Source organism: Amphiura filiformis, chromosome 17 (genome assembly GCF_039555335.1).
Source record: "Amphiura filiformis chromosome 17, Afil_fr2py, whole genome shotgun sequence".
In the NCBI taxonomy this organism is placed as follows: domain Eukaryota; kingdom Metazoa; phylum Echinodermata; class Ophiuroidea; order Amphilepidida; family Amphiuridae; genus Amphiura; species Amphiura filiformis.
In genome coordinates this window covers 62,731,254-62,744,374 of record NC_092644.1, presented here as the reverse complement: position 1 = coordinate 62,744,374, position 13,121 = coordinate 62,731,254, and the positions used below count along the sequence as shown (strand labels likewise).

The 13,121-nt window shown below is 35.0% G+C and overlaps 1 protein-coding gene across 1 annotated transcript in view; it reads right to left on the bottom strand.

Moving 5' to 3' along the window:
* The window catches only part of LOC140138140 (galanin receptor type 1-like), a 257,448-nt gene that overhangs the window by 39,937 nt on the left and 204,390 nt on the right, over positions 1-13,121 (bottom strand). The window lies entirely within an intron of this gene.

Here is a 13,121-nt window from a genome sequence, read left to right as displayed (position 1 = left end):
TAGAAATTAGGCCTAAGGCCAGTGAGATTTGTATAAATCGACTAAGTACTAAACAGTAACAGTAAAGTGACCAACAAAGTAGACAGCAATATAACTTCTTTATAGCGATCCATCATCGCAGATGAAACGCCTTAAAAACAAAGAAGACCGCAAAATTTTGAGCGCATTGAGCATAATCTTTTGTTATGAATACTGGAGTTATACAAATTAGCTGATTGTATTGTGTTTTAATATATTGTATTGTATTGTATTGTATTGTATTGTATTGTATTGTATTGTATTGTATTGTATTGAAAGGTAGCCATCAATTAGTGTTGAATTATTGATGTCAATTATGGGCCGTCTTGCATTCAACCAATAAGAGATAATGATAGTCAGCGGATTCATGCAACTCAACAATGTTATCAAGATTCATCCTAATCAGTCTCAGATCAATGCCAAAATATGGGAAGTGAGACCTTTGACCTTGGCTTTACATCAGCACCAGGTTATCTAATGGGAAATTGTACATATCAAGAAATCACTTTGCTATAAGAAATGCAACGGTCAATATAATTTAGATCCACATTAAATGACTAGAGTTGATTCTCTTAGATTTTGGATAAAGATTTAAAATTTTGCTCGTATCCATTTGACATTAACAGAAAACAAGAAATGTCTCTTAATGCTCATGTATCAAGTGTTGTACGTTCAGTATCATTTCATATCAGAATTTTTTAGATAAGAACGTACTGAAGTCCTCATACTACTGAGCAATTTGTTCACTGTTTTGTAACTTCCCGGCTCGACATGAGCAACTCCGTCTTGTTTGGTCACTTTAGCTAGAAAGAGATCTCACATTATTCCAGTTTTAAGAGAGTTACATTGGCTGCCGGTTGGTTACAGAATAGTGTACAAACTGTTGCTTATTGTTTAAGTCACTATTAAAATGATCTGGCGCCTGAATACATCAAATATCTCCTTCAACCATATAACCCCCGTTCCAGCGACAAATCACTTCTCTGCGAGCCCCGTTCAAAACATTCTTGGGGAACAGGTCTTTTTCAATTGCTTCACCACGTCTCTGGAATACACTGCCAACCCACGTACATCTTTAACACAGATTAAAAGTTCTTTAAAAAGATATGTTGTTATGAGTAGATTAAGTTGTATTGTAAGTTAATTTTATTTTGTAGTGTAAGGAATTTCTCTGTATCGCGCCTTGAGCGCCATTAATTTGGTGGAGATATAAATTCATATTATTATTATTATTGTGTATGTGCACACCTTGACTGAACTTGTGGACTTGCTGGTCCAGCTAAGCTAACCACTTGGAGAGATGATGATATTAATTCCAATCGCACCCATTACTTTATGCAATACTGTCGTCTTTCTATCTGTAACTCAAGCTCTGCCTTCGCGCTGGATTCGTAAGAAAAAGAAAAGAAAAAAGGCCATCTTAAACCTAGCTACTTAATCGTGTAACTCAGTCATAGGCGATAAATCCCCCAAATATTTGATAAGGGAGGATGGTCCATACACTTTTGCACCATATTTCACTATTTTAGCTTCAATATGGCAATTGTTTTCGTACGTATAGTGCGCATTTCAACAAGAAACTTTAATATACTGTCGCCAAAAGGTGCTGAATTTACTATTCTTCAAGAAATGTTTTTCAACCTCATCCCCAATGTAAAACAATCTTTTGGACTGGACTCAGGCTATGTGTAGCAAGACAATCCCTTGATATATTAACCTTGCAAGGATATCTACCTTTTGCAGACAGTTTATAAAGGTATTATACTTAAGTATCCAGCGGCAGAGACGATTTCAATTCCTTTTATACGTTCCCGTTGGGTGTAAATCGTTCGCTTGGGTAGTCTAGGCGCCCCAAACTAATTTGGTTTTCACAAAATAAAACGAATCTTTGTAGCCTTCAGAGGTTTGATTAATAAATCATCACGGAGCATTATTAGCTTAACACAATTGAATTGATTTATGGCTTCGTAGGTCGCTTGGCAGTTTAACTTCCGCGGAATATGGAAACAGATTTATCCAAGAATTAGTTTTACTTCCAACATCGGGGGTTTGCATAATTTACTATGAAGATTTTTAAGAGCGGAAATTACTTGTGTATCTACAAGTATAATTTGAATTATTATTTCGTTATTATCTGTTTTGATTTTAACATGGAGTAAATTGCATACATGTATATTGATCACAAAGGATATTGCAGTAGTACGTGAACTTGTTTGTTTTTCTCTCTAAAGCTGACATTATTGCTCTTCTGTTCGAAAGAAATGTTAAATATCATGCTATTTCCTTATCTATTTCAATGCAATTTTCACGATAATTGAAAACACTCGTTCATTTAATTTGATTGCCTGCAAATTTGTTCAAAGCACCGCGAACCATAGAGAGCCAGTATCATCTGGCTATAAATCGTTGTTTGTATCGACCAACAGCTTCTGTACAGCCTGTCTCAAAAAAAATTGTGCAAGTGAAAAGCGCCCTTTCTGGCAATTAGAAAATACCGTTGTGACATAATGCTTACATCAACGTCAAGGGCGTAGTCTTAGCTCTGAAATGCCGTTTGTTCTGTTCAATTTGCTTGTTTTAATCTCGAGATATGTTTAGTTAAAGACGAAAGGGTAAAATCACAAATGTGCCACTTTTACTAGGGAAGAGGGCTTTACATGTAACAGTGATAGCATCAAGTTTATCAAGAGTTCCTTTGTGAAATCAAAAGAATGCATCAATAACACAATACAAAATTTTTTTACTGTTTTTACTGTTTTATCATGATGCAGGAATGATGATTCTCTTTTTCCACTTAAAAGAAATTAAAAGATAAATAAATATTTCACATTCTGCTGTAAAAATTAAATACATGTACATGTCAATGATTTTATCATGGTAAATGCTGTTCTCTTAGTCACTTAAGACATGTTAAAAGACAAACAAATATTGCGCACTTATACATGTTATAGGTTAATGAACGCGTATTACTTGTTGGGAGAGATATTAGACAAAATAAAGCACGCGTGCTGATGTTGGTGCGTCTAATGCATGCGCCCGAAAGGAGGAGTGCAATAGACGCATCAACATCAGCTATTATTGATTTACATGTACAGCTCTCTTCCCTAGTAAAAGTGGCACAATTGTGATTTTACCCTTTCGTTGTTAATTAAACATATCTCGAAATTGGAACAAGCAAATTGAACAGAACAAACGGCATTTGAGAGCTAAGACTGCGCCCGTGACGTTGATGTAAGCATTATGTCACAACGGTATTCTCTAATTGCCATAGAGGGCGCTTTTCACTTGCACAATTTTTTTTGAGACAGGCTGTATATAAGTCAAACAGCTTGTTCTTTGGCGCCCTTTTGCCATGTGATAAATAGCATCTTCTACAGGACTCCTCCATTGGTATTCTCAGTATAGAGGCTAAGTTGACGCTGCCTTTAGCTTGATGATGAGATGCTGGTAATGATAATCACATAGTCTTGAAGCTTTCTCATTATATTGATGTATGTTATTGTTATGGCTTCAGGAGGTATGAAGACGATATGGTCGTTGATTATTACTCTTTGAAACAATAGTACCTCGCTTTCTAATGTTAGCACAATATTATAACTAGAGCGGTTACCGCACCATAGCTGAACCATGGAGTTTCCCTTGTCACATGTTCCTGGCTTATTTTTTTTTTTATGTGACACCATCCGGGTCCCGGGAGTCACAATTTTATTTTGTTTTCGAGATATTTAATGTAGAAAAGATATTGACACCACACCGAAGGTCATACGTCGTTGGCATTTCAAGATATAAAAAGGACCCAAAATATGAATATTGATCAGGGTCTTGATATGAGTGTCACCTAATGGTTGGGAAAATATTTTTATTATATTCTTTGCTTTTTTCTCTTTCATTTGACTCCATTTGGGGGTCATACCTTCTTGGCATTTTGATATATGAAAAGGACCCAAAATAAGAATATTGACCCAGGTCTCATGAGGAGTGTCACCCCTGTGAGAAAAATATTTTTATTATGTTTGTTACTTTTTTGCTTTCATTTGACACTACTCATGTGATCATACCTTCTTGGCATTTCGAGATATGGAAAGGACCCAAAATATAAATATTGACCCATGTCATATGAGGAGTATCACCAACGGGTGGAAAAATGTTTTTATTATGTTCTTTACTTTATATTTCCCTTTCATTTGGCACCACTAAGGGGGGAGGGTCATTGTTGGCATTTCGAGATATGAAAATGACCCCTAATATGAATATTGACCCTGGTCTTATAATGAGTGTCACCCCCGGGTGGGGAAATATTTTTTATTATATTCTTTACTTCGTCCTGTTTCCTTTGACACCACTCATACCTTCATGGTATTTAAAGATATGTCCAGCTCAGACCAAATTGTTAGTTAGTAAGCTAGTAAGCTGGTAAGCTAGTAACATACACTAATGTAGGCTGATACCGTTTCATGGTTCAACAAAAATATGGGCCTTACCTAACTGTACATTGGCAGTCAGCAGAAAAAAACCAATTCAATTGAGTAAATTTAACAAAAATCAGTGGGATGTATTTTTCACAACAGACTATACAGGGTGAGTCAAAAAACCTGCAATAGAGCAAAGAATCTAATTTTTATGTACGAACCAAGTCGAACTTTTCCAATATTGACAGATTCTATAAATACCACACTCAATGGCCACCTTCTGTGAAAAGATGAAGTGAATCGCGACTACCGTTTAATTTTTATGAGTACATTTGCTGCGATACCGAATTTCGTTATTTGTCCACGAGGTACCATGTATTTTGAATGAGAGCACACAGTGCACGGTAAAGGCATCAGATCTGAAACCGACTTTAACTTAAATAAGGTTGAGTTTTGCGTTATTTTAGTTTCTATGTTTTCTGTTCAAAAAACTAAGTCCTTCATACCTCACTCGACTCCAACTCCGGTTTTTAAAATCCCAATACGTCCAACTTACTGGATATTTTGTAATTCGCTCCACTTCAATTTGCGCGCATTTCATTTTGACATTTGAACCCCCCCCTACAAATTTGTATGTTTTTGATTGAGAATAAACTATAAAGTAAACTTTAAAGTAAAGGTAAAATGAAAATAACAACAAATAATGTTTTTCTTCTTAAACAAGACCAAGGGCAATAACACTTTGGGTGCTCCATTTTATTTCAATGCCAATGAGGTTAAGAAAATGGCAGTTGTTCCAAATCTACCTTACACAGAGTGGGCTTACATTCAAATTTTAGATGCCTCTTGGACAAACATTATAATTGGGTAGCGCTATAAAATGTGTCATAAAAACAAAACGGTAAATGCTAATTCCTTAAAAATTCATTTAAAACTTAAAAGGTTCAACTCGGTTTTTAAATAAAAATGGATTCTTTTCTCTATTGCATTTTTTACTCACCCTGTATAACATAATAATAATAATATTGATGAAATGGTCTTAAATTGTTTCCCTGTGAATGAATGAATGAATGAATGAATGAATGAATGAATGAATGAATGAATGAATTAACGAATTGTTGAATAAATGAATGAATGAATGAATGAATGAATGAATGAACGAATGATTGACATGAATGAATGAACTAGTCGTCGTCCAAGGTAGTAAAAACTATTGTATATATTCGAATTTATTATTTACAGGACAAATCAGATTGTCATCAACATCAAAGCTTTTTCCGTTTGAATTGTTACCCCTATGTAAACTTGGACCTCAAAATTCTTGACTTGCTCAATGGTGACAATTTTACACTCACCCGAAATGTATTTTGCAGCACTGTGGGGGGGGCTATCATTTAATTTCGGAAGGGGCGTGTGGGTCCTAAATATACGGGGGGGTCATCAATTTTGGAAAGAAAAATAGGGGAAAATAAAATATTTGATGATCAAAATGTATGGAGGCACAGTATTAACACATATCCCAGATAGTGTCTTTATTTTATTTTAAAAAAAAACTGATTTCAATACAATTTTAGAATGTTTAGGGGGTAAGATGTATCGGTGGTGGTGGTGGGGGTCATCAAATTTTTGTTGCCGAAATATTTTATTGACTACGACTTTTAGTAAACTTGGAACCCCTCCTTACGAAGAAAATTATTGCCCCCTGAAAGAGTAATACTCTACAAACAAACAAACTACAAACTGGCAAAACCATCTAACAGCGGTTCTCTGCCAGACTACTAATAAATATTTGTATTTATAGAAAGTGACGTTTCAATTATCCAGTAACAAATCACCAGACATATCAAATTATTAGTAACACACATTTTGTGATATCCTTTTCCTGCTATTAGACAACTTGTCTGAATAAAACAAGCTATTTGCAGACATGCTGTTGCATGCTTTCTCTAAAAACAAGATTTGTAATGTAAAATAATATTTTACTTTGGTCAATTGTCTGTTGGCTATTTTGGATATGACAATTATCTGCCAGGATATTTTGTCACACCCTACTGGATTGCGCAACATCATATTTTAAAGGAAGACTCGACAATCCACAAACAAAAAACGTTTTCAACATTGTCCGCTAAAGGTAGTATTCCATGTTTCAATTGGAATTCGTTTAACAATACAAACAGCAGTAAAAGAAAACACTAAAAAAAACTAGTTATCACGTTGAATTCTTTACTACTTTCAGGTGATGTCTATTAGGTGCGCTTTTTCACATGACTGCCTGTCTAACCTATCTATGAGTGACGACCTCACATAGTCCACGATACTTTATTGACAGTGTGCCAATATTAGCTTAACATGGTTTTCATGTTGTTCAAACACAATCCCAATAGATAATCTGTCTCACATGAATGTTTATGGATGTACAGCAACAATAACATAATAACCTATAACAGTCATGTACTATGCAACGTCTCTTCAACAAAGAACAGTTGGATATGGTAAATACCATTGCTAATATTGTTTGTGGAGTTCTGCACTTTTTGAATAATAATTGAATTCAATGAAAAAATTACCGAGCATATAAAATTGGACATAAGTCGAGAAATATACATCAAAATCCAAAAATCTAAATATCAGCATATGACCCATCTTATTCTGCATCTTATAAGTTGATTTTACTGAAATCGGTTGACTGATTGCGAAGAAATGAGCGATTACGTAACGCATGAGTCAATTCACTTCATTCCAAGTTATAAAGCTAAAGAAAGATCATTCATTCAACACAATGAATGCGCCGTAGTGGTTAACTGTCAATTGGCTTCATATTTTGTACCATGAAATCCTTTTCGCTGTTTTAAAATAATATGTTTCTTGAAAAAACATTTGATTAGGTTTTGTTCACATTTTAAAACCTGCACGATATTGAAAATTAAAGCTTGCATGTAAGGTACTTGTAAATATCTTTTTCGTAAATGTTGATATAAATGTTGCATAAAGAATTCCATCTGGCTTAACAAAATTCTCACAAACATTAATGTTTTCGGAATATTTCCAAAGACTAGTAATGCAAAGTTTAAATCTTAAAACTTCAACATTAATGTTGCATTGTATCAAAAATCATACGTAAAGCTGTAAGCATGTAATCATTGTCATTCTTGGCTCAAATGTTCTTTGGAAAGTTAAAATATAACATAATTTGCACAACCTAAAGAATTAAAGTTGGAAAGCTTCCAATTGCAGAAATGAAAATATTCTCGAACAAACTGTTATTCATCGCCAGTGAAAACATGAACAACACAACGCCATCGGATTATAAAATAGATAATGTGGACTAAATTTAATGAGATACACAAACTTAAGGAAGCGGTGAGCGAATATGAAAAAATGGCCTGTTGATCAAACTTGGAATGAACTGCATTGATGCGAGTATTATGTTAGTGTTAATTTCTTGGTAACCATTCAACCGAATCAAATAAAATTTTTGTATGTGATGTACAATAAAATAAGCTATACGCTACATTTTTACATTTTTGATTCGGACTTCTCGACTTACGCTAAATTTTATTAACTCGGTATTTTTTTCTGGGACACCCAGTATAATTATATCACTCATACATAAATTCTAGACAGTTCATTGGTTGGCTGTCATTTATCATTTTTACCATTACCCTCTCCGTGTGATAGTCTTTACCATCATATGCTGCGCCGTAGTGCGCCTGCCCCAAACCGTGCGCTGACTCTTAGACTCGCCTATTTAGTTATTGGGTGGACCCCAAAATGTGAAGTATGTCACGGTAAAACATGGTGTTATGTTGATGAAAAAATGTATTTCCTACCTTAAATAGTATTTTAGTAATAGAATTTATGTATGAGTGATATAAAACAAATATTAACTGTCTTAAATTCGTGTATAAATTTCCGGCTCGTGGAATGGAACAATCCATCTTTCACCTCGTGATTATATTTCGACCATCACATTCATGGACAGTAATATTTGTATATTATATCACTCATACATAAATTCTATACAGTTCATTGGTTGAATACCATTTATCATTTTTACCATCAGCCTCTCCGTGTGATAGTATACAAATATTAACTGTCTATCCGCTGAGTGCACCAAATCCGCGTAACTTACTAGTTTAGTAGCTTACTCCTTTAGTAACTACTCCGCAACTGCCGAGTATCTTACTAAACTAGTATTTTTGGGACTTGCGCTGAATCGTATCTGGCGAGTAACTACTTCTTTAGTATCTTAGTTAATGGAACAGAAAATCCAAACCAGCACCTTTAATATCACGTTTTTAACCACGCGGTCTGACGTCATCAATTGTTATTCAATAACAGTGTTACGTTATGTCACGAAATACCCCGGTACAAACAAAATACCCTATCAGTGTATTTTGCGTGTCTTGTGATTTTGTAGTAGGCCTATAGGTTTATTTATTCTGTCACAGAGGGGCATAACACACTGGGGTGGGGGACTCAGCGGTGTAGTTTTTGTAAAATTCCTTTCGGGTTCTAAGTAGTTTACATGTACAGTCGCGTATCGGGGTCAGTTGGAGGAGTTGTTCTTGTGATAATTGCTCACGAAACGCGAAAATCATTTTCAGTTGTACACCATTTTACCCCATAATTAAGGTGATATTTTTTGTTTACTATGCCAATATTCAAGTTAAATTATTTTTGCCCAAAATAAGGGTAAAATTGGTGTTTACCGGGCAATTTTCAATTTCACACTGGGGGTCAGAGGTTGGGATTTTTAAGGTTTTGGTTTAGGATGTTGACATTTTCTTTTGTGAGGTTGTTTTTAGGGGGTTTGGGTTTTTATTTGGAGGGGGGTGAGTTAGCAAACCAACTCATTAAAAGGGGTACCCCGCAAAGTCTAACTTAGTACTCATTTCAAATGACCATACGTCATAATAAGCTGCAAATATGTGTCTCATTTTGGGACCTTTTTTTATACAATTTTAGTATAAAGTTTTTCAATTTTTAAAAACATCACAAATTTCACCTAAATGAAGCGCAAGTTTTTTTTTTTTTTAATGATAGACCTATTTGGTAACAATGTCGCAAAATTGTTTTCCGATTTGGTTCAAATATCTGACAATCGTGGGCATAGTACTTACTCTGCCCACGATTGTCAGATATTTTATTAGTAGGCCTATTATATTCAAGCATCAACCGGATGGGTTGGGATAGTGTGGCATGTAATTCCTCAAAAATTAATTTGGCACAAAACTTGCAATTATTCCTAATGCTTGAACCGTGGGGAGATCCTGAAATAAGATAATATATATAGGAAAGTATGTAGGCCTATATTAATGATAGAAGATATCTTGAGTTTTGAAAGCATGTTTCTTTAGACATGAAAATATTTGTATAGATTCGAATTATAATATTACTTAGTGTAGCAGAATGCAATTGTCATACATATGTAAGGCATAAAATAAACGTATAAAATAACGGCACTTTATAATAATAATGACTATATAGTGAAATTCAAATGGTAGGCCTGCTATTATATTATTCTGCTATCAACTGAAGATACAAAAGGAATCAAACATGCATTCGATAATCACTATGTGACACGTCACATAGAATGAATATTGATTGATTGATTGATTGATCGATTCATTGATTATTTGGTTGATTCATTGATTAGCGGTTATACCAATTAACGATGATCACCCCTTCCAATGGTCTTGTTCCCCCTTCAAAGAAAAGATGACATCACCAGCATTTCGGATGATAATATTTTTTCTTAGTGGCAACCTGGATATCATCGCTTTTGATATACCGTTTCCTCAGGTTTTTGTCATTCTAAACATTTGTACTTTTATATAGGCCTACAATTTAGCAGTTATGAGGTTTCCATAGTTCCAGGGTTAAGACCACCTTTAACTTAAACGTTCCATCAGTTGGCCTACACGAAAGGTTTGTGGCGCCGCATACGAGACGTTCCACGCGTAAAATACGCTCTATTACGAAATATCTTATTATTTACTTTCAAAATCTCATCAATATCAATGATTTTCTCCTCTATCTATGAAGCGATTTGCTTACTCGCCAACTTACTCTTCGAAGGATGAAGAGTATGTTGCCGAGTAAATAACAATAGCTGCGGCTTAACTTTACTAGTCTAGTAACTTACGCACATTTGGAAGTCACTAAATTCTGAGATACTCGCCAACTTACTCCGCAAAAGATGAAGAGTAAGTTGCCGAGTATTATAACAATATAACTTACTAGTCTAGTAACTTACGCCGATTTGGAAGTCACAAATTGCGAGATACTCGCCAACTTACTAAACTAGTAGCTTACTCCGAAGTTACGCGGATTTGGTGCACTCAGCGGTATGAGTGTGATGGTCGAAATATAATCACGAGGTGAAAGATGGATTGTTCCATTCCACGAGCCGGAAATTTATACACGAATTTAATAATCACCGAGTGATTATATTTTGACCATTACACGAATTTAAGACAGTTAATATTTGTTTCATATCACTCATACATAAATTCTATTACTAAGGGACCGCTCATTATTTACAGGGGAGGGGGGGCCGGGAAAAATGTAGGGGGGGCTATGTTGGCTCGGTGACTCCGATACATCTCTCTTTGAATTTTAGCATTGAAATATAGCATATTTTCTGGGGACAGCTTGGAAAAAAACTTGGATTACAATTGTGGAGAGAGGGGTGTCTTCTATACAAAGAGCCAGAGGTGGCAATCATGTTGCCATGTCCAGGGGCCATCAAAATGTGAATCCGGCCATGGTATACCAGCAAAATGTATTTCTCGATGTGGGGGGGGGGGGTTACATATTTTTTTTGGGGTTACGTATTTTGTAATTTTAGATGCTGCAAATAGGGGGGGTTGTGTAACTTTATTAACTCAATTTTGAAATCCTCCCGGCCCCCCTCCCCTATAAATAATGAACGGTCCCTAAAATATTATTTAAGGTAGGAAATACATTTTTTCATCAACATAACACCATGTTTTGCCGTGATATACTTCACATTTTGGGATCCACCCCATAACTAAATTGGCGAGTTTAAGAGTCAGTGCACGGCTTGGCGCAGGCGCACTATCTTAATTTGTAATGAACATGATAAATGGGCTTTTTTCTAGGATACGACTCAAGTAATTGTATTTATTGTGCTTTATTGTGCCACTTTAAGTAAGGAAATATTTCTTCATAATTATATTAAGTTCAATTTAGTTATTATTAATATAGGCACCTCTTAGGACATCGTAATTTAGGCACAGTTCTTGACAGTTCCAAACATTTTCAGGTAAGTGAGCATGGAAATGAGAATTGTTATCTAAACATATGGGAGAGTTTTAGTGTTACTCTTTGATTTGTGATCAACCAAACGAGTTGCCCCATTATGAGATAATATATTTATTATTATTTTAGCTGTTTTAAAATTAGTTTAACTTTGTATATTGCAGGGCACCGGTAAGAACAGCTTTAAGCTGGGTAAAAGATAACAAATATTTATAATAATAAAATATTGAATAGTTACAACTGATGGTCACTTTTTAAACGGAAGACAGAACAATCAGTACCCAAATTTAAGCATGTCAAACATAATTATATTTGACGATTGTAAAATATTTACTGTGTACTTCATAGCGTTGATGAATATGTGTATTGTAAAAGAGTTGTACTATACTATATATATCGATCAAATATAATGATAAATCGATATTAAACTTTCGATGTTGTTGCCAACTGGTTGCAATGCGGATCATTGGCCCTTGGCATAAGGTTCGTGAAACAAAGATCTGAACAGTTCTGCGGGGCCATGTACTAGAATTCTTCATTTTAGTGACAAACGAACTGTGCTGTTTATCACAAGGCAATGCAAGCAATGGTATACTAATACGTCGCGTTTACATAAAACCCGTGTATTTTCATAACCAAACACTATGTAGGCACACAAGAAACAAGTGGCTAACACTGGTGCCTTTATATGATTGAAATTGTGATGTATGGATTGTATTCGTCACACCTGTGTAGCGGCTTGCATTGGTAGCTCACGGGGAAAGATGTCTGTCTATATGTATTCATAGGTCCACAAACTCAATATGTATAATGTGTGGGTGACATGTGCAATATAATAACGTCCTAGTGGTATCAGGTTTATTCTCGGTCTCTCTAAGCATGCATGATGAACAAAACGTGCTAAGAATATCTTATACCCCGAATAAGAGCGTTTACTCAAGCTGTGATGTTAACACAGAAAAAACATTAATGTGTACTCAAAATTGAAATCACATACATGTATGTACTTTGAGTACTTAGTGAACAGCTTGTTGCCATACCGTACAACATCAAAGCCACATTTGCCTTGTGGGAAAACCCAGCAAACACAAAACGTTTAGAAAACGTTTTCTCTAGGTTCTAGTTTGGTCTTTTACGTCTTCGTCTTCCAAAACGTTTTAAAAACGTTTTAAAAACGTTTTGACTTGGGTAAAATGTTGTTCGTTTTACCATGACGTTCAGAAAACGTTTTTAAAACGTGACAAAATATTTCGATTTTTTACGTTATTTTGCCACGTTTGTAATACGTTATTTCCAGAACGTTTTCCGAACGTTTTGTACAACGTCAATTAAATGTCTTTCTAAAGCGTTTAATTATTATTTCATATTATCAAAATGTTTTAACACGTAGCCTTCTCTGGTTTAAGG